This window comes from Artemia franciscana, chromosome 2 (genome assembly GCF_032884065.1).
Source record: "Artemia franciscana chromosome 2, ASM3288406v1, whole genome shotgun sequence".
In the NCBI taxonomy this organism is placed as follows: Eukaryota; Metazoa; Arthropoda; class Branchiopoda; order Anostraca; family Artemiidae; genus Artemia; species Artemia franciscana.
In genome coordinates this window covers 46144429-46161559 of record NC_088864.1, presented here as the reverse complement: position 1 = coordinate 46161559, position 17131 = coordinate 46144429, and the positions used below count along the sequence as shown (strand labels likewise).

General features: G+C 32.8%; 1 protein-coding gene and 1 long non-coding RNA gene across 3 annotated transcripts in view; one reads left to right on the top strand and one right to left on the bottom strand.

The window, feature by feature from the left end:
- The window catches only part of LOC136042788 (uncharacterized), a 137817-nt gene extending 136433 nt beyond the window's left edge, over positions 1-1384 (bottom strand). The window contains exon 1 of the long non-coding RNA XR_010621432.1: positions 1213-1384. This is a non-coding gene — a long non-coding RNA (uncharacterized LOC136042788). The remainder of the gene's footprint in view (positions 1-1212) is intronic.
- Positions 1-17131, top strand: part of LOC136042748 (lachesin-like) — a 119395-nt gene that overhangs the window by 33446 nt on the left and 68818 nt on the right. The window lies entirely within an intron of this gene.

The following is a 17131-nucleotide window of genomic DNA, read 5'->3' as shown; positions in this document are numbered from 1 at the left end:
TCAGACGTAAATTACAAACTCCAGTTCCCTTTTTAAGTGACCAAGAAATTGGAGAGCAACTAGGCCCCCTCCCACGCTCATCTTTTTCCAACAGTCATATAATCAAAATTTTTAGATAGCCATTTGGTTCATAATAGTTGAAAAATCTAATAACTATGTCTTTGAGGACGACTTGATCCCCCACACTCCCTGGGTGAAGGGCTGCAAGATACGAACTTTGCCCATTGTTTAAATATAGTCTTGGTTATTGGTAAGTATGCAGACATTTTCAGAGGGATTTCTTATGGTGGGGGATTCGTGGGGAAAGGGATACGAGGGTGGATCTTTATTTGGAGGAATTTTTTGTGGGGAAAGTTCCGCTGGATTTCCCAGAATATTTAAAAAACAATCGGAAATACAATTTAAAAAGAAACAAACAAGTTTTTTCAACTGAAATTAAGGAGGAAAATTAAATTGAAGACGAACAGAAATTTTAAGGTGTATGAGGGGTTTCACCCCCTCGTCAATACTTCTTTCTTTACACTAAAGGTCAACTTTTTTACAATTCTTTAGAAATGCCCTCAGAATCACAAAAGTCGTTTTATTAGAATAAATTGATCTTTTGATATTACTAAGAATGTTTCTACAAGTTGTTTCTACAAGCTTTTTGATCCAAGACTCTCTCAAATGTGAAGATGGGCTATTAGTCCCTCCTGCAACTCCGCGTTTTCACAGTCAAGTTCTATGTTCACAAAACAACGCTTTGAGAGTTATTACCATCCCTAAAAAATTCAGTTTTTAAATTAAAAAAAAATTAACTCCTCAAAATTTTTATTGGAGAGGGGGTAGGAAGTATGAAAAACGAACTATTTAATTGTTGGTGAAAACAAATCTCTCCGTAAGACCCCCTTGATAAATATCCTGGTAGTGCTCATGTTTTCCCTCCGCTCCCTCTCAATCATGGCACCGGTAGGCATACGCGAGTAATCTTCTATTTTACATAGAAAAAGATATTTTTCATTAAAAGGGGCCGAATCTGCCCCCAAAACATCCAAATTATTACAGGCGTGGTCCAAAACCTTTCCTTCTTTACAGTCTTTCAGTAACATAAAAATCTTGAAGATAAAGTCTCATGGTGTCGACATAAACCGAAAAAAGCAAAACACTAACAAAAGAACCCTATGGTACACCATACTTTAATGGGTAAAAGACTAAAACAACATTATTTAATACTTCCTATATGGATCTTCCATGGAGGTACCATTCAAACCACTGCAACAGAGCACCACAAATTCCTAAACACTTAAGTCGATCCAGTAAAATTCTAAAATCTGCGGTATCAAATGCCTTTCTTATGTCTATGAAAACTGACATTGGTTAATATTTGTTATCCAGTGCACTACTAACACAGTCACACAGTCAACAAAATACCGCAAGGCATGAGTTGTAGAGTGACCATTAAGAAACCCAAATCGGGTTTCACTAAGTGCACTATTCGTCAGAAAAAAATTATAAAGGTGTCTGTCGACGACTGTCTCAAATATCTTCGTTAAAAAAAAGACAAAATCGATATTAGTCTCCGATTTTCAGGGCCACTTTTGAAGCCACCCTTAAGGAGGAATGTGAGTTTTGTAACTTTGAACTGTTCAGAAAGCTTGCCATTTTCTCGGGATATATTAATTGTAGGGACCAGACAGGAATCGCTTTGAGTTCTCAAAGACACAAGCCATCAACAACAGATGAGTCAATTTCAAAAACTCAATAAATTTTTCATTTCATCACTGCTAAACATCTCAATAGTTATTTGTAAAGATCGCTTCTTTCATCATGGACGGTATTTAACTGCGTTTCCTGATATTTATTAAATAAAAAAAACTAATTTTTTTAGCTGAAAATAAGGAGCGACATTAAAACTTAAAACGAACAGAAATTACTCCGTATATGAAATGATTTGTCCCCTCCGCAATCCCTCGCTCTTTACGCTAAAGCTTTTAATTGTTTTAAAAAGTAGAATTGTGGCAAAGAGTCAAACTTTAGCGTAAAGAGCGAGGGATTGCGGAGGGGACAAATCATTTCATATACGGAGTAATTTCTGTTCGTTTTAAGTTTTAATGTCGCTCCTTACTTTCAGCTAAAAAAATTAGTTTTTCTTATTTAATTTCTGAACGTTTTTGAATTAATGCATGTTTGGTTTTGGCTCTCCGCACATAAATTATTAAAATGAAATTTGTATATTAATTCTTTTTTTTTGGCTAAATGGCTTTCTCTTAGTTTTGATCAGACGATTTTGAGAAATAAGGGGTGGAGAAGGAGGCCTAGTTGCCCTCTAATTTTCGGTTACTTAAAAAGGCAACTAGAACTTTTAATTTTTAACGAACGTTTTTATTAGTAAAAAATATACGTAACTTAAGAATTAACTTACGTAACAAACTTTCATAACCTTATATTTTTATTATGTATACGAGGGGGTTTGTACCCTCGTTAATACCTCGCTCTTTACACTAAATCGTAAGTTTTGTCCCAATTCTTTAAGAATGACCCCTGAATCAGAAAGGCCGTAGAATAAATAGTTCAAATTACTAAAAATACTTTAGCATAAAGAGCAAGGTATTTATCTCCTCCTAAATACCTTGCTCTTTATGCTAAAGTATTTTTAGAGCCCCTCATATGTGTAATAATCTCTGTTCGTTTTAAGTTTCAATGCTACTTCTTCCTTTCATTTGAAAAAACGTTTTCATGTTTATTTTTCATTGTTTTCTTATAGTAATGCTAGAGAATCCTGCGCCCTTGTCATTGAATTTTTCTTCCCCCATGACAGATTCCTCCAAGGAAAGATCCTCCAACAGAGCCCCACCCCCAAACAAAATAAAATCCCCCTGAAAACGTCTGTACACTTCCCAATAACCATTACTATATGTAAACACTGGTCAAAGTTTGTAACTTGCAGCCCCTCCCCCAGGGATTGTGGGGGAGTAAGTCATCTCCAAAGACATAGTTATTATGGTTTTCGATTATGTTGAACAAAATGGTTATCTCAAAATTTTGATCCGTTGACTTTGGGAAAAAAATGAGCGTGGGAGGGGGCCTAGATGCCCTCCAATTTTTTTGGTCACTTAAAAAGGGCACTAGAACTTTTCATTTCCGTTAGAATGAGCCCTCTTGCGACATTCTAGGACCAATTGGTCGATACGATGACCCCTTGGAAAAAAAAAACAAAAAAAAACAAACAAATAAACACGCACCCGTGATTTGTCTTCTGGCAAAAAATACAAAATTCCACATTTTTGTAGATAGGAGCTTGAAACTTCTACAGTAGGGTTCTCTGATACGCTGAATTTGATGGTGTCATTTAGGATCGTTAAGATCCTACCACTTTTAGGGGACGTTTCCCCCTATTTTCCTAAATAAGGCAAATTTTCTCAGGCTCGTAACTTTTGATGGGTAAGACTAAACTTGATGAAACTTATATATTTAAAATCAGCATTAAAAAGCGATTCTTTTGATGTAGCTATTGATATCAAAATTCATTTTTTTAGAGTTTTGGTTACTATTGAGCCGGGTCGCTCCTTACTACAGTTCGTTACCACGAACTGTTTGATTAAACACACTAGCTTGCAATTCAGTTCTGATATTAGAATAAAATTTACCACACCTTTAAAAAATGTCATTTCTATCATTAAGGTCAAAAATAAATCTCTTCACTTATTTCATTTTTTCTTCTGATCACTAAATCATTTATTGTTTTCAATGTTTCTTTTATAATATCTTTACATTCCTAAAATTTACGATTATAAAAATCAAAGGCTGCCTATCGTCATAGATTATTCAGTAGTTTCCTCTTTTTTTTTTTTTTTTTATTCTTCGTGGTTTCGATCATCCAAATATATTTCATAAAGCCTATTTCACAATTCACTCAGGTCAATTCTCTTCATAGTCACCCATGGTTTTCTAGGCTGGAGTTTTTTCTATTTTATGGTTTCAAGAAGACACGACATCTCATAAATCGGCTGAATATTTTGCATAAGCCCATCTAAATCCCCTGAGAGACATTCTTTTTCATTAAAACAGGGATCCAGTCAATAATATTAATCTCTTCTGCGAACTTCTGAAGATAGTCTTTTTTCAGCAGTCGAGTTACGATCTTTTTGTTCGCAGCCTTTTCACAGGACGATTAATTGTAGCTCGTAATGAAAGGGTTTCGAATAAGGGAAAGCTATCACATTAATGAAGCTCCTACCTTAGTTAACCGACCTGACAAAAATACTGTCAATGAGTGTCACACTTCGTGTAGTTTTTCCGTCAGTACACCTGCTGGAGGACACACATCACTTGGACTCAGGAAATTTAAAAAAAAATATCACAATTCTGTTGAAAAAATTCCATATATTGAAATTAAAATCACTCATGACAATATGACTACACTCAAGTGATATTTAAGCAGGCAGCTTATGAAACCTATTAGTGAAACAACCAGAACCAGCATTTACTATTTAAGTTAATTAAAATCAATTTAAAAAAAATATTAATTCCAAATAGAAAGATCGTCATGTGCTCTAGACCCAATTCCTTCCTTTACCACAAATGCAATCCCATCACAATTCATCAATACTGGACTCTACACAGATATCAAAACGAGGAAATAGATAAAGCGAAAAAAACTTGTATGAACTTAATAAAAATGTCACAGATCAAAACGCATCAGCATTCGATGAAAAATCATTTAAAGTCTAAGGGATACCATAGCAACATATCATAATGCGCACGTTTCTCGAGCACAGATGAAGGTACAAGTCACTCTCAGGTGACTTTAGTCTTTTTGGCGACAAAATTAATGTGCTTATTCCTTTGGGCTTCAAATCAGTTACTCGGAAATCATCATCTCATTCACATCCTTCATATAAATAATCATCTAGGGATAGCTCTTTTAATTCAGCCAAAACTACCAAAAAAACAAAACAAATAGACTTATAAACACAAAAAATGGAGAGAGCTACAAATAAATAAGAAAAAAGGAAAAGAAAAAAAAATCCGAGGAAAAGAAACAAAAACAGAAAAAGTAGAACCAATCTAAATGTAGAAAAATGTCGACCCGTAGAAGAAATGAAAGAAACATAAATCATTTCAAGAACAAATACAAAAAAAAAACAAAAAGATAAATAAATAAAAGAAAAAGCTTGTCAATTATTTGGCTTGAAGATGCATAAATTGTCTAGTACAATGATTAGCTTCCTATTCATCTTCTTAATCAACAAGGCGCACAAAATATGCCAGGAGCTCCAGAACAATGCGTAAAACTAACTGCATGTTTCGAGCTCAATCGAGATGAAAACTACAAAGACGATTTTATATTCTTCTATTTTTAAACATTATGTTTTGACGAAATTAATTGGACAAAAGGGATTGAATCTGCGAAAAGGAGGAGATTAAAACGGAATTGGAAGACTAAAATCAGTTAGTTTTGCTGGCAATCATAAAAGACTTTGCTTACCAATTTTATAAATATACATTTGGGGTGCACTTTCTCTTGAAGGTTTTAAAAATATAAATGGAACTGTTCATTCTTCTTTAAAGAAGCCATTTTGCACTCTGGGCTTGTGAACAATGGTGATACACCGGGCAATACTTTGGAGAAAGCCGTTCTTTATAGCATGCCAAAGCAGCTTGGAGAACTATTTGCAAATATTTGTTTGCTTATAGTTCCACAAAATGCATATGATCTGTGAATATGAGAAAAATTAAGGTAAATTTTTGTGAGGACTGTGCTTAAGGATTCAAGCATTTAGAAAATTGCAGTCACTTAGAAAATATTGCACTATTTGGAATTCAAACAATTGAAATTTTAGTCATGATAAAAACTCTGGGAATTTTGACCTCTCAACTTCAGTTCATGGTGTAGCATCAGTAAAAATTAAAATCTAGAAATAATGATCCAGTAGTTGAGCAGCAAGAGGTGATAAGTCTAATAGTTATTCTGAATATTTAAGAGAAAGCTGGTTAGGATAAAATTTCAAATGCTATGCAAAGAAAAGATCTGCCTGAATAATGTTCCCTTCTACAAGGCCTGCGTGATTCTGAAAAGATATTTGTTAGCTAGCAAACTCTATTAAAATCAAGGTGTTTGGCCAGGAGCATTCACCTATCCCGTTGCATCTAAAGCAATTTTAGAAAATTGACTACAAGGCAGAAGACCTTTTCATTTTCAGCTAAAGCCACGCACATTTCTATTATATACTTCAGTGTCATCTATATAAACGAACACCATGGGTGCAAACGCTAGAAGAAACAAGGCTGAAGACTATAATCTGAGACAGTTGTACAGTGTCTGCTAGCACAACAATGAAAGCAAGTAGATGGCAATTTTAAATGAGATCGTGATATTTATTTGATTTTTGAAACTTTTGCTTATAGTTGGAGCTTTTTTTTTACTTCCGTACTCCATTGAGCACCTCACAAAAATGGAGCTGTAATTATAGCAGCAAGCATAGAACTTAATGAACATCGGGGAAAATGTTGAAGTCTTAAAACTGAAAACTAATGTCTGATCTGTGGATACTGAGTTATATTAGTGTTTCTTTTAATTGGTTAGTGGGAATTTTAATCAAACTATGGGTTTTCTGATGATTTACTAGAAATTCCTCAAAATATGATGTGTAAAAATTGCTGGTTGCAAATATCTATGGAAATAGACTAAGCTTACGGATATTGAACGTTATTGTAGCTGAGCTATACAATGATCTGTAAGTTTAAAAGTTCGTGAGGTCAATTTTAAATTGTCATATATGCATGAAGGCAAATAAGTAAAATAGTTTTGCCTCTAACTCCTGTGACATTAGTTTAGACTCCATTGGAGACGCTAATGATGAATATAGGCTACATAGTACATTGAAACATTTTTAAATGAATAAAATCCTTCAGGATTGTCATTGCTTTTACATTGTTCTTCGTAAAATACTACATTACTCGTTCAATTAAATAAAGAAAAAAAAAATCAAAATCAAAGCAAGGAGCAAAACTAAACCTACAACAAAACGAAAATACTTTGCATATGAGGGGGCTTCCAATCCTTAAGTCCTGCCCTTTTCGCTAAACTCTTAAAGTTCTCTAAAAATACTTCTCATTCAACTTCAATGTATCTTATGTTTCAAGAGTCGTCCTCAAAGAATTGTGATTAATAGTGAAACTTTACAATAGCTTCTTGACTTTTAATTTTGTCAAACCTTCGTGATTAATAGTCAAACATCGGTCAAAACAGTGAGGAATGGAGGAGGCGGTATTCTTCTCTCATGTACGGAATAGTTTATGTTTTTTTTAACCTTTAATGCTGATCTTTACTTTCAGTTGAAAAATTCACTTTGTTTGTTTAATGCTGAATCAAATGGCTATCTAAAAAAATTTTATCGGACATCTTTAGGAGAAAAGGGGTGTGATTTGGGGTCTTCAAATAAGTTTTCTCCCTATCTTTTAGGTCCATTGGCTCAATACGATTACCAATTGGAAAAAAAAAACAGCAAAACTTACAAATAAACACGCATCCATGATCATTATTCTGGCAAAAAATACAAAATTACACATTCTTGTAGATAGGAACTTGAAACCTCTACAGCAAGCTCCTCTGATATGCTGAACCTGAAGGTGTGATTTTCATCAAAGCTGCTTGACTTTCTCAGTATTGTTTTCCCTCTTTTAGAAAAAACAGGCAAACTTCTCAGGCTCGTAGCTTTTGATATGTAACATTATACTCATTAATGGCATATTTTGAATCAGCTTAAAAAGCTAATTCTTTTGATGTATTATTGGCTACTAAGGTTCCTGTTGACTTTCCTGTACAGGTAAACTCTCTTGTTGTTATTGGACCGATTCGCTCCTTACCTGCGATTCGTTATCTCGAACTGTTTGATAATACCACTACGAAATATGAATACTGTTCAATAGCTTCGCAACGGAAATAGATTTACTGTTAGAGACTTATAATCAAATTTCATTGCTGTACAAATTGTGAATGGGTCAAGTGAAAAAAGTTTTTGTCCCTAAAATAGATCTGGCCCCTATTAATATACAAGTACCCTTTATTCTTTGAAAAGAATTATAATTCTAAATGTAATTTCGATTGACGAGTCAAAAGGACGATCTTAAGATGGGGTTGTTATTTATTTACCACTGCCAGTTCTCAACCATAAGCAGTCATATGTGACTATTTAATGAGCACGTCATACTAATGTTGAAATCAAAATTGTCGACTGAATAGGTCAAGAACTACTGGTTCTGCATTGCGGCGTCAGTAGGGATATGATAGTGTTCGCAATTTTTGTATTTGCAATTATTAAGCGATTTTTATGTTTAAACATTCTTGTTTTTTTGCTTTATGCATGTTGAAAGTTGGATAAATTTGGGCATATGTACTTGCATGTATGTAATTAAGATATAATTCTAAACTAATAAAACATGAACTAAGCGACCAAGGTTAATATTTTTTCGCATTTACTGTGTTAATGCCATAAGAAACACGGGCCGATTATGTTTTTGTCAAGAAAGTAGAATGGAAAAATTTGTAATATTTTCATCAAAATTAAACAATCCATTTGCGTTATATGAAGTAAATCACTCGCACGGTCGAAGGCCCTGAGCTGTTTATGCCCTTGCCCGAGCAAAGTGAGGTCTATAAATAATTGGTCTTTTTCGTCTAGCAATAGTAATAATAATATTTTATTTCACAGCTTTTACTCTACGAAAATAAAAAAAAAACGAAAAAACTCTATTACAAAAAACATACATATAAAAGAAATCAGGGAAAATTTAAATTTTTTAGGGAAATCTGCCAATCAAACTATACAAAAACTTACAAAAAAAAGAAAGAATGTAATCTTTAATAAAATTCCGCACACTACTTTATAACTTGAGGAAAAAAGTATAACAGAAAGACCATGTTCATCTCTACCCCCTCACCCTAAAAGTGATTCTTGGATCAATGAAAGCCTGCTAAATTAGGTAGAGCACTAACTATCCCTCGTCAGAAGATTTGCTAAGTTATGTATTATATAATGCCGATTTAAACCAATTTTTGGAATGACCAAGGCAGGTTGTTCAAAGTTTTACAAATTTTTGTAGACACACGAAACATTATTGTTTCCTTCTTTCAACAAGACTGACTTTACAAAACTTTCGTTGTATTTACTACTATTAAATAAAAAATTGAAATGACGATTTTCTTATCCTAACATAGGATCAAGCGACATACTAGCAGTTTGACATGAGTTGGTAGTTAATGTGTCAAATAGACGGTATCATGCAATATTTTATATCAGAAATCTGAAAGAAAAAAAAGTGTTGTGTACTTGTGCACATAAAACTATCTGTAATGACTCATGTTTGACTTCATCAAACATGCTATATATTGAGGAGTTAATATTAATGCACGAAAAGTCCTTTAAAATGTCGATGGTATGATAACTGAAGGTGCTTATTTTTGAAAAGATTAGTTTGTCACTCTATTCTATTGTTTTCACCTTTTTAACACAGAGAAACAATGAGACCACTTATAAATTTCTTGTGACTCAAAAACTTTAATTCCTTGTAGTGTTTAAGAATTTTATTCAGAAGAGCCAATCGGGTTAAGATATTCTTTATAGAATTGTAGTTGATCTGGAGTTGGTTCTACAATTCTGTTATTCAGAAGAAGGTACTTTAACAAATGTAATTTATTTAATAAAATTAAAGTACAGTTTCTACCACAAAAATTAAGAAAACTCCAGAATAGGTTCAAAAATAACTTTGAGAGATCAAGACACGTACAACCTTAATTGAAAACAATGACTAGAGTATGCCAGAGGCTCTAGTATTTTCTTTGTCAGGAATAAGATACTAGTGGAAAATCTTATCTAATCATAACAATATCCAATAACAGGACTGATTCACGAATTAAAAACCCAAATGAGGCTATCGAGGAAGAGGATTTTGTAATGTGTGTTACATTCCAGTGGTTAAAAAAACTGTCTCTCCTTAATCAGCAACGCAGAGCTTGGAGGTGATATTTAGTCTCAAAAGATCCAAGGAGTAAATTTTGACAATGGCTATATAATTGAAAATGAAATCTGGGATATATCCTTCTTGTCTTGTGCTAGTAATGTTTAAAGAAAGCCTTTTTACCTCATCCTTCTAACTAGAGGAAAACTCATCATCTTTGTTTTATTCAAGCACCTATTTTACGTAATAGCTGGATAACTATTTCAGCAAAATCTTAGTAATTTTTGGAATTTGAGTTGCTTTTCATAAGTTATTTAGTACTTCTCTTTCAGCAAAAGAAAAAAGAACTATAGTATTTCTTAAAGAACTACCTGAAGTTGTTTAAAATATGAAAGGTTTTTTCTTATGCTTGCATGTTTTTCGCCTATTTCTTGTAAAAAAAAAAAAAAAAATAATCTGTTTAATTAAGTAAAGAGGAATCCCTGCCACTGATTGATATCAAAATCAAATTGAAATTCTAAAACTGTGGAACTAAAGACGAACAATTCTCCAAAATCCAGTAAAAGCAACATAAACATTAATTATGGAAATCTCTTTGAATTTTTTTGGGGCAGCAACACAACTACCCATCACGACCCTAGTGCTCTCGTTCCAAATCTTCAGTAAAAACAAGAAATGTAATAATATTATCACTTTTTCTGACAACTAATTGCAGGTGACACAAATTTGGGTTGGTCTTCCCCAGCCTATTTATTTATTTATTTATTATTACGAATAGCGGTAAGTATCAATGCTTGTCGCAAAAACACAGAACACAAAATCATAATACTAATCTGAAGTAAATTGGCAACGACAAACTAAACAGCAAAAACTTCTAAATAACACGAAACTACACAACAAAAGCGTCTAAATAAAAAGGCTTATTTACTAATGCACTCTTAAAAATTTGAACACTCTCTGCCTCGACAACCTCCAAAGGCAAACCATTCCATGGTCCGGGAACTCTACTAACGAAAGATAATTGACCAATTTTTTCAGTGGTTTTGGGGGATATAATTTATAATCATGCTGACGAGTAGAGTGATAATGGCTAATTGTAAAAAATAAATTTGGATCAAAATCATTCACTCCTTTAATTGTACAAAACACATTTACAAGGTCGTTGCGAAGTCTACGAAACTTCAACGACGGGAGTTGAAGCCTAGAAAGTCTCTGCGGATAGGAAAGGCGCTGAAGGTATGGGACCAATCTAGTGACCCTTCTCTGAACCTTTTCTATCCTATGCTCATCTGTTAGACTTAATGGAAACCAAAAACAAGTATTTCAGCCTATTGCGAGATCTACAAAAGACAGCGCAAATTCAACCTGTCAGAAATTGTTTGTTCTTTATCATCCAGTTGATTTCTTTTCTCGGGTCATAAAAAGACACGTTCCCCATGGGCATTTCTTCTCTTGGGCTATGCTGTCAGAGCAACACTATGTCTACTTCTATATATAAAATAAGAAAGGAGGCAATCCCTTGCTAGGAATTTCAGTTGATTTATGGGTTGGCTATATAAAGAGACAGAAAAATGGCTTTCTAAAAAGGTTACATGATATTCTTGGAAATGTAGCCTGGTGTAGTTTTATTTTCCATTGTTTGCAAAAGCTCGTGCCAAATTTACAAGAGTCCTTCCTAAGCCTTTTTCTCTTGGGGTCAATTTGTTTTCTGAGAGTAACAGAAAGCTTACTGGCAGTTAAAATGAAGCTTGTCACTGGCATTGCCATTAATCTGAACGCTTGCTGCTAATCATAGTGCCGAATAAAATAATGATGGATAGGGATCAGTTTATTGTCTAGCTGTACATCGCCACTATATATATATATATATATATATATATATATATATATATATATACATATATATATATATATATATATATATATATATATATATATATATATATATATATATATATATATATATATATATATATATATATATATATATATATATATATACGGACAACATGCATGTATATACAAATATATATATATATATATATATATATATATATATATATATATATATATATATATATATATATATATATATATATATATATATATATATATATATATATATATATATGTATATATATATATATATATATATATATATATATATATATATATATATATATATATATATATATATATATATATATATTCTCGAGAAGGGGCGCAAACCTTCGAAACAGCAGATATAAAGTAGCACTTTTTTATTTAGTAATGCAAAAAGCACGTATATTCGAAAATACAGATTAACTTTAATCTGTAGTATTGTAGCGGATTAGGGGGAAGAAGACTGAAGCCTCAAAAGTACGTTTTAGGCTCGGGTTATGTTCATAGCGATTTAGAACCAGTGGTTAATCTATTATATCCCGCTGAAAGGGAAATTTTAGGCTTAACAGTGAAATAAGGGTGCTGTGGGGGGTAGCTCTTCTATTGCAAAACCGTAGATTTTAATGAAAAATTATAGTTTCCAAAATTGATCCATTAAAAGCTGTACTTTATCCTGAAAGGGGGATATAAACACCCTAATATCAAGGATAATTCTATTTTGCTGTGGAAAGCAACTCTCTTTACAAAAAGTAAAAAAAAAATAACAGTACAATTGCTAATTACTTCAAAGAGGGTAAAAAGTTAGACAGAAAATGGGTTAATTGCTAATTGACTTGACCGGATAATTGCATGCTGTAAAATCCCTCAAAAAAGGCTTCACACATGTATCTAGATTCTTAATAAATATCCTACTTTTGCCAGAAATCCCAAGAAACCATGGGGACGTCAAACATTTCCCAAAATTTCGGGGGGGAGGGGCAGGCCAGAAGGCCCCCCTTCCCTGCGTACGTGCCAGATATATATATATATATATATATATATATATATATATATATATATATATATATATATATATATATATATATATATATATATATATATATCAGTAGGAAAATGCATTAAATTAAGCAAAGAGCAAAAAACTGGTAATTACAAAAGATTTGTATATATTTTAACAAGGGATTATAAAATTTAAAAACCTTAAAAAAGAAAAACAAAAGTGCGAAGCTTGGTAAAAATTGTTGTTGGGAAAACATAATTACCGACCTTCTTTTCTTATAAGTATTAAACAAAAAAATTTTTTAACTGAAAGTAAGGAGCAACATTAAAACTTAAAACGAACAGAAATTACTCCGTATATGAAAGGGGCTGTTCTCTCCTTAACGCCCCGCTAATTACGCTAAAGTTTGACTCTGTCTCTCAACTCCACTTTTTAAAACAGTGAAAAACTTTAGCATAAAGAGCTGGGCTTTGAGGAGGGACCAGCCCTTTTCATATACGGAGTAATTCCTGTTCGTTTTAAGTTTTAATGTCGCTCCTTACTTTCAGTTTTAAAAAACGTATTTTTTTTAATTTAATTTCTAAACGTTTTTGAATTAATGCATGTTTTGATTTTGGCTCTCCACACATGAAAAATAAAAAAAAATTTGCATATTAATTTTTTTTTGGCTAAATGGCTTTCTCATAGTTTTAATCGGACGATTTTGAGAAAAAAGGAGCAGGGAAGGAGGCCTAGCCACCCTCCAAGTTTTTGGTTACTTAAAAAGGCAACTAGAACTTTTAATTTTTTACGAACGTTTTTATTAGTAAAAATATACGTAACTTACGAAATAACTTACGTAATGAACTTCTATATTCGTAGGTTTTTACTACGTATCTCAGCGGGGGTTCTTCTCGTCAATACCTCGCTCTTTATACTAAAGCTTTAATTTTGTCCCGATTCCTTAAGAATGACCCCTGAATCACAAAAGATGCAGATTCAATAGTTGAAATTACTAAAAATAATTTAGCGTAAAGAGTTTGGTATTAGGAGGTGAACCCTCATATGTGTAATAATTTATGTTCTTTTTAAGTTTTAATGCTGCTTCTTACTTTCAGTTGAAGAAATTTTCTCATATTTATTTTTTCATTTTTTTTAAATGCTAGAAATCCTGCACCTCCTTCATGGAAATTCTCTTCCCCCATGACAATTTCTTCCATTGAAAGTTCCCCCACATAAACCCCTTTCCTTAACCCCTCCCCCCTAACCAAACAAATTCCCCTGAAATCGTCGGTACACTTCCCAATAATCGTTACTATATGTAAACACCGGTCAAAGTTTGTAACTTGCAGCCCCTCCCACTGAAACTGTGGGGGAGTAAGCCATCCCCAAAGACTTAGCTATTAAGTTTTTCGACTAAGCTGAATAACATTGGCTATCTTAGAATTTTGATCAGGTGACTTTGGAAAAAAATGAGAATGGAAGTGGGCCATGGTGCCCTCCAATTTTTTGGTCACTTACAAAGGCACTAGAACTTTTAATTTCCGTTAGAATGAGTTTTTTACTGTTTTGAAAATAAGAGTTGAGAGAAAGAGTCTAACTTTAGCGTAAAGAGCGGGGCGTTGATGAGGAAGCAGCCCCTTTCATATACGAAGCAATTTCTGTTTGTTTTAAGTTTTAATGTCGCTCCTTACATTCAGTTAAAAAAACTTGTTTTTTATTTAATTTAATTTTAAGGAAGCATTTTGTACCCTTTTTAAAAGTAAGCCAAACCTTTGAAGTTTGAAAACGATACATTAATCTAAGAATTTAGTTGTAATGCCTGTTTAAAACCTTAAACAATGGTTAATTTTGGATTTAGGTACAAAACGCATAAAACTAGTACATTTGTACAACAGCTATTCTAGTTCTGTGTTTGTTTTGTCTTCCCTTCTCAATGAAAATTATTTTGGTCTTAAGTTTGAGCCGTCTTTACCCCCTACCTCGTAATAAAGCAATGTGGTGGAGTGCCAAGCACTAGCTTTACTTGGAGTTCCAAAAATAATGGATTGGGCTTAGTTTTTGCCCAACTGCCTCAGTGAGGGTTAGGGGTGTTGATTTCTTGAGGCACATGCACCCGTAGATACCTTTTCCCTAAATTTTGAAAAATATCTATTTTGGGTATATTTTCATTCAAAATGCCCTCTTTCTTAGCATTTTCAATGGAAAAATTAAAAAAAAAAAAAAACAACAACAAATTTTCCCCTTGTGTTTTGAAAACCACATTGTGCACGCTAAATTTTTAGAATTAGTGCCACTGAAAAAGGTGCAAACTGTTTGCACCTGTTTGAAAACCAATTTGCTATTTCCTGTAAAACCAAATTTCTACCTACAAGTTACGATGGTGAAATAGTAAAACAGCATTAAAAAGAGCAGAATTGTAACCTTTTGAACACTGCGTATCCCTCTCAATTGAATTTTTTGTGTGAAAAAAATCGTGACACACATGCACCCCTCTCCTCATCCCCCAAATAAACGACACTGAATAGACATCACATATCAGCTTCTAGTCTTTCGCTATCTAAATCGTTTCCAAGATCAGGTACGAGGCTTTAATATCAGCTCTAATAAAATCAGCTTCTGAAGATTACCACTCTGAAGCCATGGCTACCACGAAAGAAATGGTTTTGTTTTAGTTAAGTTGAGCCATTGAAGAGTGTTATATAGGCTATATACAATATCTTTTTTAGCTTTCCAAGATTCTTTTTGTTGCCTTAACGACAAAGATTACAAACTGAAACATTTCAAATTATATTGCTGCATCTGTTTTTTTTGTCTGGTTGTCCAGGGAGAATCCAGGGGAATTTCTCAATTAGAGGAGTCCTTTAGCGTTTTCAAGTAACGCTGATAGGATAGCTGATCCCAGATTCCAAAAGGAAGATTCGTTGCTAAGTAAAAGCAGCGTCTCTCACGAATTATCTTTACCTTCTTGTCAAGATTTTCACTTTGTGCTGGGAAATGTGCAGTAGGGTGCAGTCCAACTAATCAGAGACTTATATTGTAATACTCCAATAAAGTGGAAATGCAGAATCAATTAATTAGTTTATATGAAAACTCGTCAGCAGAATCGTTAAAAGGATGAATTAATAAATGAAATAAAAGACGAAAACAAAAAATGAACCTTAACAAAACAAGGATAACATTATGCGTGTGTATTATAATTTGCTTATACCTGTGATTTGTAAGCTCCAATTTATAAACGAGAATAGTAGAAATTAAAAACCCACATTCTTCAAACATAATCGAGACTCGTTTTTATGGCTTGAATAAGCAATTTGTAATTCACAAAATTTACCAATTTCTCGATTTAACAGTCATTTTCCAACTTCCCTCTACTCGATCCTAAGAAACAACTGTAAGTTCACTATTTTCCATATTGACAGCTGATAAATGGCTAATTCTGCATTTTTTCTTGCTTTAATAATCATAACCTGATAACCATAAATAAGTAGAACCAAATCACATATTTTAAGCAGAAATAAACATTAGACACTTAATAGAAAAATAAATAAAACTAGGAACCATAACTTTTTTCTCTAGAAAATTATTTTTTACTGTTTGGAGAAACAAAGGAGTCAAGATTAAAAGATTCACATATTTAAATATTTTGAAGTTTTAAGGACCCTACAAGGCAACAGTCTATAGTTTCATGTTCGACTAGCATTACAGAACTACCTTGGAAGAAACTCCCAATTGACTCCAAACAAAGTCTCTAAGAAAAATTGCTGGGCAACTGATACGCAAACATTTACGAATAACTAGCGTGTCAGCGGTTACGATACGATAATCTGTTTCTTCCTTAATTAAACTACCATAAAATGGTAACTTTTCTTGGGATACCTCTTGCATTGAGATTAAATCAAAAATAAGTTTATTCAAATGAAAGTAAAGAACCATATTCAAACTTAAAACAAAAAGAAATTTTTCCGTGTATGAGGGGACTATCCCTCTTCAGCCCCCTAATTCTTGCACTAAATTTAATACTGCTGTAGTGTGCAATCAATTGTTTGTCTAAATATTTGAATTAATTTTTTTTTTTTTTTTTGGCAAACGCACATTGATATGTTCTTCTGTTATGTAAATTCTTGTCGTTTTACTTTGCATTTATTTATTGATGGTGTTTTATGGTAGTTTTACGCTCGGAACATTATTTGACTTTATTTCTCTCAATTTTCAACTTAATTAGGCTCTTTACTTTTCTTTGAAGAGCTTATTTTGTGGAAAAAGTTTTTATATTGATTATCGTTTGTTTTTTATTGACATAGTCTTTTTCATTGTAAAAAAAATAAT